The 18,757-nt window shown below is 46.0% G+C and overlaps 1 pseudogene; it reads right to left on the bottom strand.

The window, feature by feature from the left end:
• Nucleotides 1–659: 659 nt before the first annotated feature.
• On the bottom strand, nt 660–5,217 carry LOC126986095 (putative nuclease HARBI1; annotated as a pseudogene).
• Nucleotides 5,218–18,757: the final 13,540 nt, after the last annotated feature.

Here is an 18,757-nt window from a genome sequence, read left to right as displayed (position 1 = left end):
GTAATTGGCAAAGAGTCATGAAACATGACACTGAAGTGTTATTTACTATTTCTGGATTCATACATAAGTGCTGTATTTTTTTTTGTTTTTTTTTTTGTTTTGTTGTTTTTTACATTAAAGGACACAGCTCAAGGGCAACAAAAAGAGTACACACACATAAAAAGCCTGCTATTTGCTGCTCCCATAAAGGATAAAAGTAAAGAGTGGCTGAATGAGAGGTCAATTTTGGGAGGAGAGGTATCTTGACACACTCTTCTTGAAAGAGATCAAGTCATAGGCAGGAGGAAATACAGATGAAGGAAGGCTGTTCCAGAGTTTACCAGTGAAGGGGATGAAAGAGTGAAGATGCTGGTTAACTCTTGCATAAGGGGTTTGGACAGTATAGGGATGAGCATGAGTAGAAAGTCGTGTGCAGCGGGGCCACGGGAGGGGGGGAGGCATGCAGTTAGCAAGTTCAGAAGAGCAGTCAGCATGAAAATATCGACAGAAGATAGAAAGAGAGGCAACATGGTGGCGGAATTTAAGAGGTAGAAGACTATCAGTAAGAGGAGGAGAGCTGATGAGACGAAAAGCCTTAGGCACGGATTGTCAAATCTAACCTTCCCCCTTCATAACGGCTCCCCACCAAGGGAGAACTCGGCGCTTTGATGGCCCTCGGCAGCGTTAAATCGTCCCTCCTCTTCCCCCTACCAGTGCGTGGAACACGGAGGGGTTGGTACGTTGGAAGGTTTATTTACGTGCGCATCGCTGTCTTCATTCTGTCGTTTGTCTGCTGGCGGCAAGGAGTTATCACCACCTCTCTAAGTTTCCCTGCATTTATTTACAAGGTAGGACATTTTGGCCTATTGTATGATGTTTTTTGTGTGTTTATTGACGGGGTTAACCTTTGTGGGTAGGCAAATAGCTTGCTTTGGGTCTAGTTAGCCTAATTGAGGGAGAGCTGACTACAGCCTGTTGGGCTCTCGTCAGCCTCACATGTATGACTGGATTTACTCATCATACGACCTATTGTATGATGTTTTTTGTGCGTTTTCTGATGGGGTTAGCCCTTGTGGGTAACCAAATGTATTCCTTTGGGTCTGGCTAGCCCTAGGGAGGGAGCACTGACGAGACCACGTTGCCCTAGCCATGGCCACAATTATCACTGCCTTGACTGACCACTTTAGGGGCATGTGCCGGATTTTAGGGCGTTTTTTGTTTGTTTATTGACGTAGCTAGCCTGTGTGGATACCTAAGTAGCTTATGTGGCATCTTGTTCTCCGTAAAGGCACTTTAAAAATGGAAAAAAGTTACATTCTGACACTTCCGTGAGCCACAGAAATAAAGACCTGTATTCTAGAGGTTAATATACACACATATACTTTTATAATCTTTTCTCACAAACTAACTTCTTTTATCTAATGCCAAAAAATTCTTACTCAACCGCCCTCTACGAAGTGGTTCATCTGGAAGAGCCCGCTGCGCCACCTCTACCGACACCAGCAGAAGAGCCGACACTCAAGGAAAGAAACAGTGTGGTCAAACCCGAAGTGTCCTCCTGTCCATCCTCAAGTGCAAAGAGGAGGCAGCGTAGTGCCAGGAGGGCACTTCAGGACCATGAACTATATGGCACACCAGGAGGAGAAAGTGCTAGCAATAAGAAAGAAGAAATGCAGCGGAGATTTCTGGAGAAGAGGGACGCACTGATGGACCTACAGATGCAGCACATGCAGGTTCGTCTTGAAGAAGCCAAGGAGAGTTGGCAAGAAGCCAAGGAGAGGCGGGAAGAAGCCAAGGAGAGGCGGGAAGAGGCCAGACTTTACAAGGAAATTGCACGGCAAAAATTACTAGAATTAAGGAATAAACAATAAAAACAAATTAATAATGAGTATAATTTTAATGTAAATTTAAGTTTAGCTTAGATGTAGATATAAATATAAATTTTAGAATGCAAGAATAAGTTTAAGTTTATGTAAATATAACTCTAGATTAAATATACATATTAATCTTAGATTGTAGGAATAGGTTTTTGTAAATATAATCTTAGAATGTAAGAATAGCTTTAAGTTTATGTAAATATGTTTAAGTAAAAATATTGTATGCCAACTGACATCAGCGTTTGCCTTGCTAACATCATCCAATTTCTTGCATGTTTAAGATAATTTAAGAACTTTCATGTTATGACTTTTGTGTGATATCAAAAAACAAAGGTAAAAACTATATGGCAGCACCTGAGCTTTATTTAACAATTGGTCAAAAAGAAATATATACTACACCATTCACATAGAACTACTACTTACTCTCAAGAACTGTCTGAAGGGTGTGCCCACGGTAAGGCTCAAGTGGATGCCATCTGACCACCTTTACAAAGAAACAGTTCGGAGACAGAGAAGACATCTGTTTACACCTACAATAATGTTCCCATCTTGTTTAAAAGAAGTCAGTAATGATTTGCTGCCATTTCAGTCTACCTAGTACGTTCGCCTGTCTCTGTATTGGCACTTCATTATGGAGAACATTAATATCGATGTTTATCATGTCCCTTCCATCTTGTGGCAAAATCAGTCTAGTTTAGACTGCAATATTGTGCAGTACCATTGCAGCAACTATGATGGCTTTAGTGGTGTCTAAATTTGTCCTAACTTAAATCTCCTTTTTAGAACACCAAATGCCCTTTCAACTGTATTCCTTGTATGGGTATGACTGTTGTTATAAGCCCTCTCGTGCTCATTAGTTGGAACTGACACTGGCGTCAACAGATACCTCTTCAAGGCATAGCCAGCATCTCCAAGCAAGTGATACCTAGGGTTTAAATTTTCCTCTATATCAGCACAGAGCCTACTGTTATAGAAAATCCTATTGTCGTGGACACTCCCTGGCCAACGGGCAACAACATTATGAAACCGCAGGTCAGGTCCACATAGAGCTTGGACGTTCAATGAAAAGAAACCTTTCCTGCACTGAAACACCTCTGAATTTTCAACAGAGGGTCTCAGTATGGCAATGTGTGTACAGTCAATTGCCCCGATAACTCCAGGCATTCCATGAATGGCATGAAAATCCTGGATTGTACGCTGCAGATCATTGCCCGAAGGTGGCTGTATATAATGCCTGCTCAAGCTAGCAATTGCTCTTGACACCACCTTCAGGCACTGCCTGACTGTTGTTTGTGATACATCATGGCAGTCACCTAAAGTCATTTGGTGGGCTCCAGTTGCCATGCAGCGTATCACGATCAGGGTTTGGAGATGTGGCGGAACAGGACAGCCTGTCAAGAGAGGAAGCTCGAGTAAAAGGTAACAGCAAAGTTGGGAGCATACATAGTGGCTGTGTGTGGCATCTGCACTCATGTCAAATTAACCCTTGAGGCTGTGATGGATAGGAACTATAAATGACACTTGGTACGTGCAATATAACTGGTACATATGACAGTTTGACAGAGAAACACTGTATAATTGTAATGTACGGTGAAATAAATTACCTCTTGAGTCATTTGGGGCAGGAAGGTGATCTCTAATTTCTTCAATTAGGTCGTACATTGACGTTTTCCTGACCCTGAAGCGGTCCATGAATTCATAATCACTCATTGCTGTGAAAGGGTTCATCCGATCTGTAAGTGTACAGTCATTAATAATTATATACTTAATATATCATAGCCATTCCTTATGTGGCATTCTTATGGGGGAAGTCAGCTTGGTAGGCTTTGAGATGGTACGGGGAGATTCAGATTGTCGGTAAAACATGACTGTAGCATTGCAACATCTGAAGAAGGCGCAGTCATGAAAGGAAGTAATGAAAGGGATGATGATGTATGTGACAAGTGCTTACGTGTGGGCAGAGGGCTGGATTTGCTGTCTGGGGAAAGATGCGTGTTACGAAGGTGTATACATAATCCTTTAAGTCTGTTGGGGTTTACCTGTAACAATTCTGCAACATCTACGTCCGACAACTCCTTCGGCATCTATCTCACCATCTAGCTCCTCCAATTGATCCAAGAGGTCCAGATCATCCCAAACCTGCTCATAAGTGGCCATGCTCTCAGTAACCTGCAAAATCAATTACAAATTTTAACCCAGGAGTGCCACCATGTAGGTACCTAACTAGAGACCAAAGCAATGAAATAAGAATGCACAACTTATCCACAAAAAAGAAGTATTTATCTAATAGGAGTCTTCTAATTCACTCATGAACACATTATTATTATTATATAGGTACCTCAAAGTCATGGTCTAGTGCATTATGTTTGTAGCTATATTTTGGTAAATATGGGAAAAAAGCAGCTGGAATCTAGTTGTGGCCGCTGCATATTTTGGCATCCTCAAATATTGGAATGAAAATGAGCTGTGTGTGCCCCCCGCCCCAGCCACCTTTGACCCACTCTGGCCTACGTGATGACGGCTACTTTCGACCCTTTCACGTGTTCACATAGGCTTAATGCATCCTTAAACAGGTAAAAACTATTGATACATGTGGGGAATGTGCTTACCTGGTCAAATATTGGAATGAAAGTAAGCTCTGTGTGCCCCCTGCCACATCTACTTTTGACCTACCTTACCCTACGTGATGACGGCTACTTTTGACCCTTTTACGTGTTCACATAGGCTAAATGCATCCTTAAACTGGTAAAAACTATTGATACATGTGGGAAATGTGCTTACCTGGTCAAATATTGGGGTAATATAACAGCAGCGGCAGCGAAGGGTAGGGGGAAGAGGCGGTGTTTGTTGTCCCTTCGTCTCGTCCCTTCCCCCTTCGGCGCGGCGGGACCCCTCGCGACCCAAAACAGTTTAACGGTAGAGATTTCTGGGCGTAGGGTCCCGTCGCCCAAAGGTTAGATTTGACAATCCGGGCCTTAGACTCCACTCTGTCCATGAGAGCTGTGTGAGTGGAGCCCCCCCACACGAGATGCATACTCCATACGAGGGCGGACAAGGCCCCTATAAATGGAAAGCATCTGAGCGGGGGAGAAGAACTGGCGGAGACAATACAGTACCCCCAACGTCGAGGAAGGCTGATTTAGTGATATTCCTTCCTTTTTTTATCTCTCAAAGCCTGATGGGACTTTGAGTTCCCAGCAGTGTAATTTTGTATGATAATTACATAATGGTTATATTGCACAAAAGTGGTTTCTTTAGGTTCCTAAAAAGGGGATATAATGAAATGAGAATGAAAATATAAGGCCCTGATTTCATTTATAATATTCTTGTTTTATGATGTCCCCTCCCTGATAAACTTCTCCTCCAGGGGTGTGTCCCAGCCTACCTCTACTGCCCAGACCTTCTGGGAGAGAAACTTTCCCCTTATAATGAAGGGTTCACTGGACCAAGGGGGTCAAATACTTTGGAGTGGCATTAAAGACAACTTTCAAAGCATGTACTCAAGTTTTCTTTTATTCCTCTGAGAAACATTTTCCAATAACTTAACTAAATAGAAAGTAAATAGAAATCTTCTGTAGTAATCGCTTCAAGGATTTGATTACTGAAAACTAATCGACTGCAATATTTTTCAGATAGTAGTGGAAGTAATCGAATAGAAACAATTGATCACACCCACCAGCACCTCCAGGTGATCACGGAGGGCGGTGACACACCTCGCTCTCCACCTCCCCAGCCTGCAGCCCACAAGTGCTGCAGAACCTTGAGTAATTCAGGAGAGGAAAATTCTTCTGACTTGAGAGAGGACGGTGACATATCTCGCTGCCATCTGTGCACTCCACCTCCCGGGCCTGTGGCACACAAGCGCCGCAGAATACTGAGTGGTTCAGGTGAAAGTTCTTCTGACTTGAGCAGTGAGAAAGACAGTGACAGTGGAAGTGAGAGTAGTGACAGTTCAGGAAATTCTACAGATGCTGATTCACCCCGTGTGCGCACACCAAGAGCATGTACGGGTGCTCAACAAGGCCGGTGGTCTGATGGGCAAGGTTTTGTGCCTGCAGTCCACAGCTTTGCAGGGACAAATGCTGGAATCAGCAGTGCTTGTGATATCAGTGAGGAGAGTCCTTATATTGACTATTTTGAGCAGTTTTTCAGTAAAAGTGTTATGGACACACTTGTCACCCACACTAACGGCTACTTTTTGCACAAAGGTGGCTATTGTAGTGATGAGGATTGTGCAAGAAAATTGAAGTGGAGAAACACAACCACTGCAGAAATGTATGTTTTCTTGGCCCATGTCATGCTGATGGCGCCATTAAAGCTACATAATATCAGTGACTACTGGGCAAGAGACTTACTCACTCCTCTCACCATATTTGGAAGATATATGAGTCGTGACAGATTTCAGCTCCTGATGAAGTTCCTGCACATGTCAGACAGGCACACGGAAAATGGAATGGACCCAGTATGCAAGCTTCAGCCAGTGCTGACAATGCTGAAGAGGAAATTCCAACAATCCTTTAAGCCTTTCCAAAAGCTTGTAATCGACGAATGTTTCATTCCTCATAAAAGCCGTTTGTCATTCAAGCAACACATTCCATCCAAAAGGCACCAGTTTGACATAAATTTTTTTATGCTGTGTGACTGTGACACTGACATGATTCTTGATTTTATGTTATATACTGGTAAAAACACTGAAATACTGAGAAATGATCCCTTGGGTGTATCAGGAGCTGTGGTGAAGCAGCTCATGCAGCCATACCTTGGAAACGGCCATGTGCTTTATACTGATAGCTGGTATTCAAGTCCAAACCTCTGTCAGTACTTACATAAACACAACACAGGATTCGTGGGCACGGTTAGACCAAGACGGAAAAACATGCCGAAATTTGCACAAGGCCTGAAAAGAAATGACCTTCGCCTCCACCAGCGCGATGGCATGCTTGCAGTGCAGTGGCAGGACAGGAGAGAAATAAATTTGTTGACCACCATCCACACAGGAGGAAGGAAGTACTCTGGAAAAAGACATCAGAAGACAGGAGAAAAAATAATGAAGCCAGATGTCCTTTTAGACTACAGTGAGAACAGGGGGAGGCGGTGGCTGAGTCGTCAAAGTAACGGCCTCGTGTTCAGGAGGACGCGAGTTCAATCCCCGCCCGGTGCCACCAAGCTGGGATTTTTCAGCCGCCGCCGAGTGGCTTAAAACTACCCACATGCTGTCCAGAAGACCACCTATCAACCCGGACTCTAGATTCAAGGATCAAAAATGAGCTCTGGGAGGGCAGCATGAGCCAATGCAAGATGGCGCCACTATAAACACTCGCCTGCGCCAGAACGGGCTGGGCCGACCATCAGGACCCACCGGAATGAAGCCTTGGACCGACCATCAGGATCCACCGGGAAGAAGCCTACCGGCGCAATAGGCAGCAATGTAAAAAAAAAAAAAAAAAAAAAAAATGCGACCTGTCAACAATGCAAACATGCAACTCAGAAATATTGAATGCATCAGGAAGACACAGAAGCGGTACAAGAAAGTTTTGTTCCACCTGGTTGAAATGTGTGTTCTTAACGCGCATAACCTTATGTTGGTCAAAACAGGCAACAGGCCATCGCTCAAGGAATTTTGCCGCATCCTTGTTTACCAACTGCTGCAGCGTTATGGGAATGTGAAGCCATCTTCAGGCCATGCTGTGTCTACCCAAGATCTGCCTGATCGCCTGGCTGCTAGGGATTTTGTCTCTCGTCACCACCTCGTGGACATTCCACCACCAGAGATGCAGTATGGCGAGACACGAAGAAACAGGAAGAAAGGGCAGCGCCAGTGTAAAGTTTGTGCAACATCAGACCTCCGTCCAAGATCCCGCAAACTTGTTACACAAATGTGTAAAGAGTGCCAAACACCGCTGTGCAGCTCATGCTTCGTGCACTACCACACACAAGAACGGTACTGACAGAGTTGGCTACAGTGGCGCCTGCCTCACCAAGTTGCTGCCGTGCCCGCTCATAAATGAAAGTAAGTAAAGTTCACTTCTAATGTTACACACTTTATGCAACATGTCCTGACATATTTAGATATACAATTCTCTCTCTCTCTCTCTCTCTCTCTCTCTCTCTCTCTCTCTCTCTCTCTCTCTCTCTCTCCTATATAATAAACATAACACGCAGTGCACTCAGTAACTTACAAAGATTGATCAGCTGTACAAATCATATTTGTTTGTTTGCAGTAATCAGTTTCTTTCTTCCAACCTATTTGTTGCAGGTATCAACGGTCTGACGCTGATTGCCGACGGAGGTGCTTTGAGAATAATGTCAAGAGTTGTTGAATAACTCCCCAAGACATCCTAAGTGGAAATGCTGTTGTAAGTAATGCATACAGATGTACACAGCGCAACACGGCAAGGTGGCATCATGTGTCACACCAAGCTGCTGCTGCCCACTGGCAAGAAAAGTAAATAAAGTTCACTTTTTTATAACACATTTTGTTGTTTTTGTTGTTGTTTTGAGCCACAGCGACTAGTCACTCACATGAGCCCTGATGTCGTTCTGTGAGGGCTTCACAGGCGCATCAGCTGCCCCGTCTTCCTGAGGAAGGCGCAGGTGAGGCGGATGACAGATTCCTGGCGTGAGGGGTGGACGCCTGCCACTGCCAGCAACGTGGGCAGGTCAAAGGTGGGCACGTCCAGGGAGCAGAGTTGATGGAGCAGCACTCACTGGGAGTGGAAGCGGGGCCAGTGCAGCAGGAGGTGCTCAATGGTCTCCTCAACAGTCCTGCACCAGGGGCAGTGAGGGTCGGAGGCCAGGCGCAGGCGGTGGAGGTGAGCGCTGAGTCTTGTGTGGCCCAGGAGGAGGCGCGTCAGGGCCACGTCTAGGATGTGGGACGTTTTCCTCACCCATGGCTGTGGGGAGGAGTTGGTGCAGTACTGGCCCATGGAGGTGGTGCAGAGGGTGTCAGTGAGTATGTCGCCCCATAAAGAGTGGCAGGTGCAGAAGATGAGGCGTTTGGCCGTGGAGAGTGGCAGGGGGAGCGGCGTGATGGTTACCTCGGCGAGGGCCATCCTGGCTGCGGTGTCAGCGATGTTGTTACCTTTAATGCCTGAGTGTGAGGGCACCCACTGCACGGTGATCTCCCAGCCCTCAGTTGTCAGGTGGAGGAGGGCCCGCTGGATGGTGTGGGCCAGGGCTGTCGAGGAAGTTGGGTGGCGGGAGAGGAGGAGGTGGAGTGACGAGAGGGAGTCGGTGTAGATGACTGCCTTGGCCCTGCTGTGGGTGGTGTGGAGGTGTGTGAGGGCCTGGTGCAGGGCGTACAGCTCAGCCGTCATGACGTCTGTCTCTGGGGGGAGTCTCCATGCCTTGCAGGTGCTGGTGCTGGGGACATAGATGGCAGATGCCATGGAGGGTGGCAGAGGGAAGTGCCAGCCATCTGTGTATATTTTCAGGTGGTGGTGGTAGAGGGACCTGAACAGCTTGAGGAAGTGAGTGCCCACCACAGTGCTGGAGGACGGTTTATGTGGGAGGTTGTGGATGTACAGGGACACCATGTGGGAGATGTCCAGCCAGGGTGGGATGGGGGAGTTGGGCTGATAGGTTGTGGTGGCGGTGGAGTGAGGTGGAGTAGTAGGTGCACCAGTAGTGTGCCGTCACTATCAGGGGTTGGCGAGCTGCAGGAAGCCAGACTGGTGTGCTGGTCCACTCCTGAGGTGCCGTACAGCTCCGAGAGGGGATGGGAAGGTGGCAGGCTCATGATGCGGTGGTAGTGGTGGCACAGCACCTCCCTTCTGTGTGTGGCTAGAGGGGCGGTGCCGCTCTCTGCGTGGAAGGAGACCACTGGGGAGGACCGCATGGCACCCATTGCGATCCTCAAGGCAGCATTTTCGACGGTGTCCAATTTGGTGAGGGTGGAGGGAGCTGCTGCCCCGTAGATGCTGCTACCATACAGTAGTTGTGCTCTGATGGTGGTGCATTAGTAATGAAGGAGCAGCTCTCAGTTAGCCCCTCAGTGGATGCCTGCAATCCTCTTCATGGTGTTCAGCTGCTTGTTGCAGGAGGTGTGCAGGTAATGGATGTAGCTGGCCCAGTTTTTTTTTCTTCTTTTTTTACAGCAAAGGAGACAGTTCAAGGGGGGAAAAAATAATAATAATAATGAAAAAAAAAAAGCCTGCTACTCACTGCTCCTAAAAAGAGTGCAGAGGAGTGGCTGAAAGACAGCCCAAACTCCCCCATCCCAACCTGGCCGGACATCTCCCACATGCTGTCCCTGTCCTGGTGTAGGGGACGGTGTTCCATTTAGGGACACTGTAGGTGGTGCTGGCAGCCTCTTGAGGGTGAAACACGTTAGCCCAGCAAACAAAATTAGAGCGGCTCTCTGCAGGCCTTACGTACGTCAAACCAGTGGCCCTCCATTGGGCGTTGACGAAGCCCGCTGCCAGTCTTGCTCAACGGTTTTCTGGAGGGCCGCTTAGGGAGGGCCAACGCAGTGATTGCTGCCATAACCCGCTTAAAGCTGGATGGTCCAGAAACACTAAAAAGGTTCAGTTAAAACAAAATATGTAAGAAATATCAGGATGTACAGTCGTGGGACACAAGTGTTGACAGTTTCCAAAATGTTTCAGACGCCGCTAGCGAAAGACGGCAACTATCCAGCAGAGCTGCATTCGAGTTATATGTGACGTATGTGTGTGTGTCTGTGTGTGTGTTCAAGAATCAAAGAGTGTGTGTGGGTGTGAGAGAGATATTATTTAAGGATTTTTCTTACGAAACTGTGAGCATCAACTGCACGACGATTGTTTCTTTAAGAAAAATCTGTTATGAATGCTCTTGTTTCCACTAGTGCACACTCTGTAATAAGATTTTCTGCATTCCATAAGCTAATTACTTGCTGGCTTTGGTCATCAGTGTGCATTCTGGAGAGAGAGAGAGAGAGAAAGAGAGAGATGTATTTCTCTTAAGAGAAAAAGTTACTGCAAAATAATAGCCTACTTTTCTTAAATGTGTAACGGTCCGAATGTGAATGAACGAGAGAATGTGAGTAAGTCGGTGAGTAACAGAGTGAGTAAGTGTAAGCGAGTGCATGAATGAACGAGTGACAGTGAGTAAATGTGAGCAAGTGGGAGCGTGAGTGGATGAGTGAATGAGTGAAAGAGTGAATGGGTAGCTGAGGAATGTAAGTGCGTAAAAGGTTATGAGAAGATAACACGGCGAGCGAATGAGCGAATATATGAACGAGTTACTGAAATCCCTCATCTCGAAGCCTCGAACCCCTCTAAGAAACCAATAACTAGTTAGTTAGGTAGGGTTTGATTGTAATGCCGAGAGGGAGTCAGGTGAAGAAGGGGGAGGAGCAGAGGCGAGAAGGCGAGGGCAAGGAGACCCACGAGTCAGTGAGGAGGAAGGACGAGAAGCGGGAGAGAGGTGACCGGAGACGAGCACCACGGCAGCAAGCCAGAAGCTTGGAGAACGTACACACCACCCACGGCCTACTGTGTGAGGCGGGCTAGCAGGAGACGAGCAGCAGCCCTAGCAAGGAACGGCAGCGAGTTGGAGTTGGAGTTGAGAGCGGTGTCCACCTCTCCACTCAGCCCCCCCCGAAAAACCACCCACGGCCTGCGGGGTGAGACGGACTACAGGATGGGAACTTGTATGGCGGGGTAACCTGCCCCTCGACTGTCCTGGGGCTCCAATACCACTGCCCCAAGCTGCTCCCTACATCAAAGGGCGCCCGCCTCTCCACACCACCCGAGCCGCTCCATCTCTACATCAAGCGGCGCCCGTCTGTCCATCACCAGGACCGCCCATTCCCATCGTGGACGTCCTCTGCCGAGCCCGACACTCACGCCAGCTCCTCCTCCTCCGCATCCAGCAACTACAGAGCTAAGCATTCTGTGTATTCCCCAAATCTCCCTTGTGCCGGTAGTTAGTTAGTTTAGAGGCCTACAGCCTGTCGGTCATTCATTTTTTTTTTTTCATATTTTTATTAGCACTCCGCTAACCTTTAAAGTAAACCAAATACATATTTATATATAACCTTACTGAGTGTTATCATTTGGAGCCTGTTTTGCTGCTCATTGGAAATTACTGAACCATACACACATCCCCTCCATAGTACATTATCACCATCCAGTTTCTTAATGCTGTCTCAAAAGTGGTTCCCACGGAAATCCTCCCACCCTCCATAATTAACCACACAAGTAACGCCCTTCTGGTCACAAACTTCGGAACGAGTGTTCACTTGTCCTGAGGCCTTAACATCCGGGACCAGCGCTCGACAACTACCACGCTACCACATACCATTCACTACCCTAGTGGTTGTCATAAAAAGGGATGTAGCTTTCATTTATTTATTTAATTTATTATTAATATTTTCTCTAATTTTCGACGCTACAAATGCATAATAATAACTTAGTATTCGTAAATGCAAAGTAATAGCCTAGTTTCATAAATGCAAACAAATCGTTTAATATTCTCAAATAATAGCAAAATAATAGCTTTGTCATTCAATTCAATTCATAATAGCCTACTAGTTTCCTAAATGCGCCGCCTGGCATGGTCGATGACGTCAGTGCATAACAATGTCAAGCGAGAGTTAAATGGTGGTATCATTATATATTTTTAGACCATATCAGAATATTATTTTGTGCACATTATCAATGTTTTCGTCATATTTTCTTAGCGAGGATGTTGCAGGAAGGAATACAACATTTATTCATATGCATAATAGTGTTGTGCTGGAAGCTTCCCCCGAGCAGGGGGGCGGGGAGCAAGGCGAGCCGTCCGCGCCCCGTGGGGCGCAGCCAGACGCCAGGCGGGAAGTGTTGCCAACTCGCATATATTTTTGCTACATGTTCTTGTATGATCTAAAATATACTGTAACATTCTAGACTGTACTGTTCTGGATATATATAGGAGAAGAGGGCGAGAGAGGGCCAGTCATAGTAAGCTAGTGGTAATTGAAGAGTCAGAGTGAAGTGTACTACTAAGGAAGAATATTAAACTACAGAAGCTGTGCAAAGTGTTTACATATCTCCCTCCCACGGAGTCTCCTGATGGCGACACGGAACCCAAGTAACACGTCCGGCATAACATTGGCGTCAGGAGTGTAGCCATTTGTTTTTTCGCCATGGAGACTCGTTCCCATTAAGCTGCCCAGAGGGACGACATGTTGACTGAACTTTTGGAAGCCTTGAGACTACAGGGGGAGAAACAAGAAAGAGCACAGCAACAACAAGAAAGAACACTCCAAGAACTCAAAGAACAACAAGAAAGAGCACAGCAACAACAAGAAAGAACACAGCAACAACAAGAAGGAACACTCCAAGAACTCAAAGAACAACAAGAAAGAGCACAGCAACAACAAGGAACACTCCAAGAACTCGAAGAACAACAAGAAAGAGCACAGCAACAACAACAAGGAACACTCCAAGAACTCAAAGAACAACAAGAAAGAGCACAGCAACAACAAGGAACACTCCAAGAACTCAAAGAACAACAAGAAAGAGCACAGCAACAACAAGGAACACTCCAAGAACTCAAAGAACAACAAGAAAGAGCACAGCAACAACAAGGAACACTCCAAGAACTCAAAGAACAACAAGAAAGAACACAGCAACAACAAGGACTCCCCTTCTGGCTGCCGACCCGAGAGGTGTCTTGATAACTCCTCGAACCTCTTTCTTCTCAATTTCTGCAACATTCGCGGTCTTCGCTCTAATTTTCATTCTGTGGAACATCATCTCTCCTCCTCTAAACCTCACCTTCTCTTCCTTACCGAAACACAGGTTTCTGAGGCTACTGACAGCAATCTCTACTCTGTTCCCTCCTACTATCTCTATCCTAAATTTCAATCCAAAGCTGGATGTTGCGCCTACGTGCGCAACGACATCACTGCTCTCGCACACGACCTTGACTCTTCTGAATTTTCCACCATCTGGTTAAGACTTCACTGTCATTCTATTACTAAATACATCTGTGCTGTTTATCTCTCACCTAACTCTACCAACTATGTAAAATTCTTTGACTATTTGAATTCTAAAGTGGAGCACATCTTGACCCACTCTCCCTTCGCTGAAATCTCCATCCTAGGAGATTTCAATGTTCACCAGCTTTGGCTTTCATCCTCTTTCACTGACCATCCTGGTGAACAAGCCTACAACTTTGCTATCCTCAACGACCTAGAGCAGTTGGTCCAGCACCCTACACGTATTCCTGACCGTCTTGGAGATAGGCCCAACATTCTAGACCTCTTCCTTACCTCAAACCCTTCTGCTTATTCTGTCAAACTGTTCTCCGTTGGGCTCCTCCGATCACAATCTTATTTCTGCATCCTGTCCTATCGCTCCTGTACAGCCTCTGGACCCACCGAAGAGGCGATGCTTCTGGCATTTTGCTTCAGCTCGGTGGGACGACCTGAGGATGTACTTTTCCGATTTGCCGTGGAATGATTATTGCTTCCAGGATAGAGACCCTCTGTGTGCTCAGCGCATCACAGAGGTGATTGTCTCTGGAATGGAGCATACATTCCTCGTTCTGTCTCTACTCCTCACGCTAAAAAGCCTTGGTTTAATCACGCTTGTTCTCGTGCTGTCAATGATAGATAGGCAGCTCACAAAAGGTACCAGAGCCTTCAAACTAATGCTAATTATGAACTTTATATTTCTGCCCAGAATTGTGCCAAATCTATTCTCCGACTAACCAAAAATTCTTTCATTAATAGAAAATGTCAAAACCTTGCTTTCTCTAACTCCTCCCGTGACTTCTGGCATCTAGCCAAAAACATCTCCTCCAACTTCACTTCTTCATCTTTTCCTCCACTCCTCAGTCCTGACGGCAACACTGCCGTCTCATCTATCTCTAAGGCTGAACTCTTCTCTCAAACTTTTTCTAAAAACTCCACTCTGGACGATTCTGGGCATATTCCTCCTACTCATCCCCCCTCTGACTCCTTTATGCCTGTTATAAAGATTCTTCAAAATGATGTTTTCTATGCCCTCTCTGGCCTCAATCCTCAGAAGGCTTATGGACCTGATGGAGTGCCTCCTATTGTCCTTAAAAACTGTGCCTCCGTGCTGTCACCCTGCCTGGTCAAACTCTTTCGCCTCTGCCTGTCAACATCTACCTTTCCTTCTTGCTGGAAGTATGCCTTCATACAGCCTGTCCCTAAGAAGGGTGACCGCTCCAATCCCTCAAACTACCGTCCTATTGCTTTACTTTCTTGTCTATCTAAAGCTTTTGAATCAATCCTTAACCGGAAGATTCAAAAGCACCTTTCCACTTCTGACCTTCTATCTGATCGCCAGTATGGGTTCCGCAAGGGGCGTTCTACTGGTGATCTCCTAGCCTTCTTAACTGACTCTTGGTCATCCTCTCTTAGCCGTTTCGGTGAAACTTTTGCTATTGCGCTGGACATATCAAAAGCTTTTGATAGGGTCTGGCACAAATCTTTGCTTTCCAAACTACCCTCCTACGGTTTCTATTCTTCTCTCTGTACCTTTATCTCCAGTTTCCTTTCTGACCGTTCTATTTCTGCCGTGGTAGACGGTCACTGTTCTTCCCCTAAATCTATTAACAGTGGTGTCCCACAGGGTTCTGTCCTATCTCCCACTCTTTTTCTGTTGTTCATTGATGATCTTCTTTCCAAAACGAACTGTCCTATCCATTCCTACGCCGATGATTCCACTCTGCATTATTCAACTTCTTTTAATAGAAGACCCACCCTTCAGGAACTTAACGACTCAAGGCTGGAGGCTGCAGAACGCTTAGCCTCAGACCTTACTATTATTTCCGATTGGGGCAAGAAGAACCTGGTGTCCTTCAACGCCTCAAAAACACAGTTTCTCCACCTATCCACTCGACACAATCTTCCAAACAACTATCCCCTGTTCTTTGACAACACCCAGCTATCACCTTCCTCAACACTAAACATCCTCGGTCTATCCTTAACTCAATATCTCAACTGGAAACTTCATATCTCATCTCTTACTAAATCAGCTTCCTCGAGGCTGGGCGTTCTGTACCGTCTCCGCCAGTTCTTCTCCCCTGCACAGTTGCTGTCCATATACAGGGGCCTTGTCCGCCCTCGTATGGAGTATGCATCTCATGTGTGGGGGGGCTCCACTCACACAGCTCTTCTGGACAGAGTGGAGGCAAAGGCTCTTCGTCTCATCAGCTCTCCTCCTCATACTGATAGTCTTCTACCTCTTAAATTCCGCCGCAATGTTGCCGCTCTTTCTATCTTCTATCGATATTTCCACGCTGACTGCTCTTCTGAACTTGCTAACTGCATGCCTCCCCCCCACCCCCGGCCCCGCTGCACTCGACTTTCTACTCATGCTCATCCCTATACTGTCCAAACCCCTTATGCAAGAGTTAACCAGCATCTTCACTCTTTCATCCCTCACGCTGGTAAACTCTGGAACAATCTTCCTTCATCTGTATTTCCTCCTGCCTACGACTTGAACTCTTTCAAGAGGAGGGTATCAGGACACCTCTCCTCCCGAAACTGACCTATCTTTCGGCCACCTCTTTGGATTCTTTTTAGGAGCAGCGAGTAGCGGGCTTTTTTTTATTAATGTTTACTTTTTTGTGCCCTTGAGCTGTCTCCTTTGCTGTAAAAAAAAAAAAAAAAAAAAAAAAGGAACACTCCAAGAACTCGAAGAACAACAAGAAAGAGCACAGCATCAACAAGAAGGAACACTCCAAGAACTCAAAGAACAACAAGAAAGAGCACACCAAGAACTCAAAGAACAATAAGAAAGAGCACACCAAGAACTCAAAGAACAACAAGAAAGAGCACACCAAGAACTCAAAGAACAACAAGAAAGAGCACACCAAGAACTCAAAGAACAATAAGAAAGAGCACACCAAGAACTCAAAGAACAATAAGAAAGAGCACACCAAGAACTCAAAGAACAACAAGAAAGAGCACACCAAGAACTCAAAGAACAACAAGAAAGAGCACACCAAGAACTCAAAGAACAACAAGAAAGAGCACACCAAGAACTCAAAGAACAACAAGAAAGAGCACACCAAGAACTCAAAGAACAACAAGAAAGAGCACACCAAGAACTCAAAGAACAACAAGAAAGAGCACAGCAACAACAAGAAAGAACACTCCAAGAACTCAAAGAACAACAAGAAAGAGCACAGCAACAACAAGAAAGAACACTCCAAGAACTCAAAGAACAACAAGAAAGAGCACAGCAAGAACTCAAAGAACAACAAGAAAGAGCACACCAAGAACTCAAAGAACAATAAGAAAGAGCACACCAAGAACTCAAAGAACAACAAGAAAGAGCACACCAAGAACTCAAAGAACAATAAGAAAGAGCACACCAAGAACTCAAAGAACAACAAGAAAGAGCACCAAGAACTCAAAGAACAATAAGAAAGAGCACACCAAGAACTCAAAGAACAACAAGAAAGAGCACACCAAGAACTCAAAGAACAATAAGAAAGAGCACACCAAGAACTCAAAGAACAATAAGAAAGAGCACACCAAGAACTCAAAGAACAATAAGAAAGAGCACACCAAGAACTCAAAGAACAACAAGAAAGAGCACACCAAGAACTCCAAGAACAACAAGAAAGAGCACACCAAGAACTCAAAGAACAATAAGAAAGAGCACACCAAGAACTCAAAGAACAACAAGAAAGAGCACACCAAGAACTCCAAGAACAACAAGAAAGAGCACACCAAGAACTCAAAGAACAACAAGAAAGAGCACACCAAGAACTCAAAGAACAACAAGAAAGAACACTCCAAGAACTCAAAGAACAACAAGAAAGAGCACACCAAGAACTCCAAGAACAACAAGAAAGAACACTCCAAGAACTCAAAGAACAACAAGAAAGAGCACACCAAGAACTCAAAGAACAACAAGAAAGAGCACACCAAGAACTCAAAGAACAACAAGAAAGAGCACACCAAGAACTCCAAGAACAACAAGAAAGAGCACAGCAAGAACTCAAAGAACAACAAGAAAGAGCACACCAAGAACTCAAAGAACAACAAGAAAGAGCACAGCAACAACAAGAAGGAACACTCCAAGAACTCAAAGAACAGCTAGAAGATCGCTTCACAGGATTACAGCTACAGCTAAAAGCAGTACAAGATGGAAGTGAATCAGTGCGAAGAGAAATGACTGATGTGACCATGAACTTGGGACAACGCCTGATAGAAGTGGAGAAAGAACACACAAATCTTCAACAAGAGATGGAGGTGGTACGGGAGACGACACACAAAGAAATATTAGAAGTGCAGGGAAAGGTGAACCGTACTGAACAGGCAGTTTGTGATGTAAGTGACAGAGTGAAGGCCCTTGAAGACTGCTTGGCTGGAAACGGACAGCCAGTGCCTGCAGGGGCTAGTTGTACCCAAGATGCTTCTCCTACGCAAGTCCGGGGTAGTTTGAGCCCTGTTACGCCTGAGTTTATCCCTGCAAGAAGTTCCGCCAGCCCCATGAGTCTGCTGGGGTCGCCTGTTAGAAAGAAGCCTCAGGAGTTTGATGGCAAGGTCTCCTGGGAGGCTTACCGCGCTCAGTTTGAGCTGTTGGCAGCTCGGAACGGATGGGATGACCAAGAGTGCGCGGTACAGCTGGCCACTAGCCTGAAAGGGGCGGCGCTGGAGGTCCTTGCTCAGCTCGACAATGCGACAAAGGGCAGCTACAGCGGGCTGGCACAGGCGCTGGAGCAACGATATGGGACCAAACACCAGAACGAGCTCTTCAGGGTTAGGTTCAGAACCCGCAACAGGAGGCGCGGCGAGTCTCTTCAGGAACTTGCTCAGGACCTTGAGAGCATGGCGCACAAGGCATACCCAGGTGCCACCCCTGACCTGCTGACGGTTTTGCTGCATGATCAATTCATCGATGCCCTGGACAGCCCTCAGCTGAAGATACAAGTGAACCAAGCTA

This window comes from Eriocheir sinensis, chromosome 61 (assembly GCF_024679095.1).
Source record: "Eriocheir sinensis breed Jianghai 21 chromosome 61, ASM2467909v1, whole genome shotgun sequence".
Lineage (NCBI taxonomy): Eukaryota > Metazoa > Arthropoda > Malacostraca > Decapoda > Varunidae > Eriocheir > Eriocheir sinensis.
This window is presented reverse-complemented; position numbering and strand designations above follow the sequence as displayed.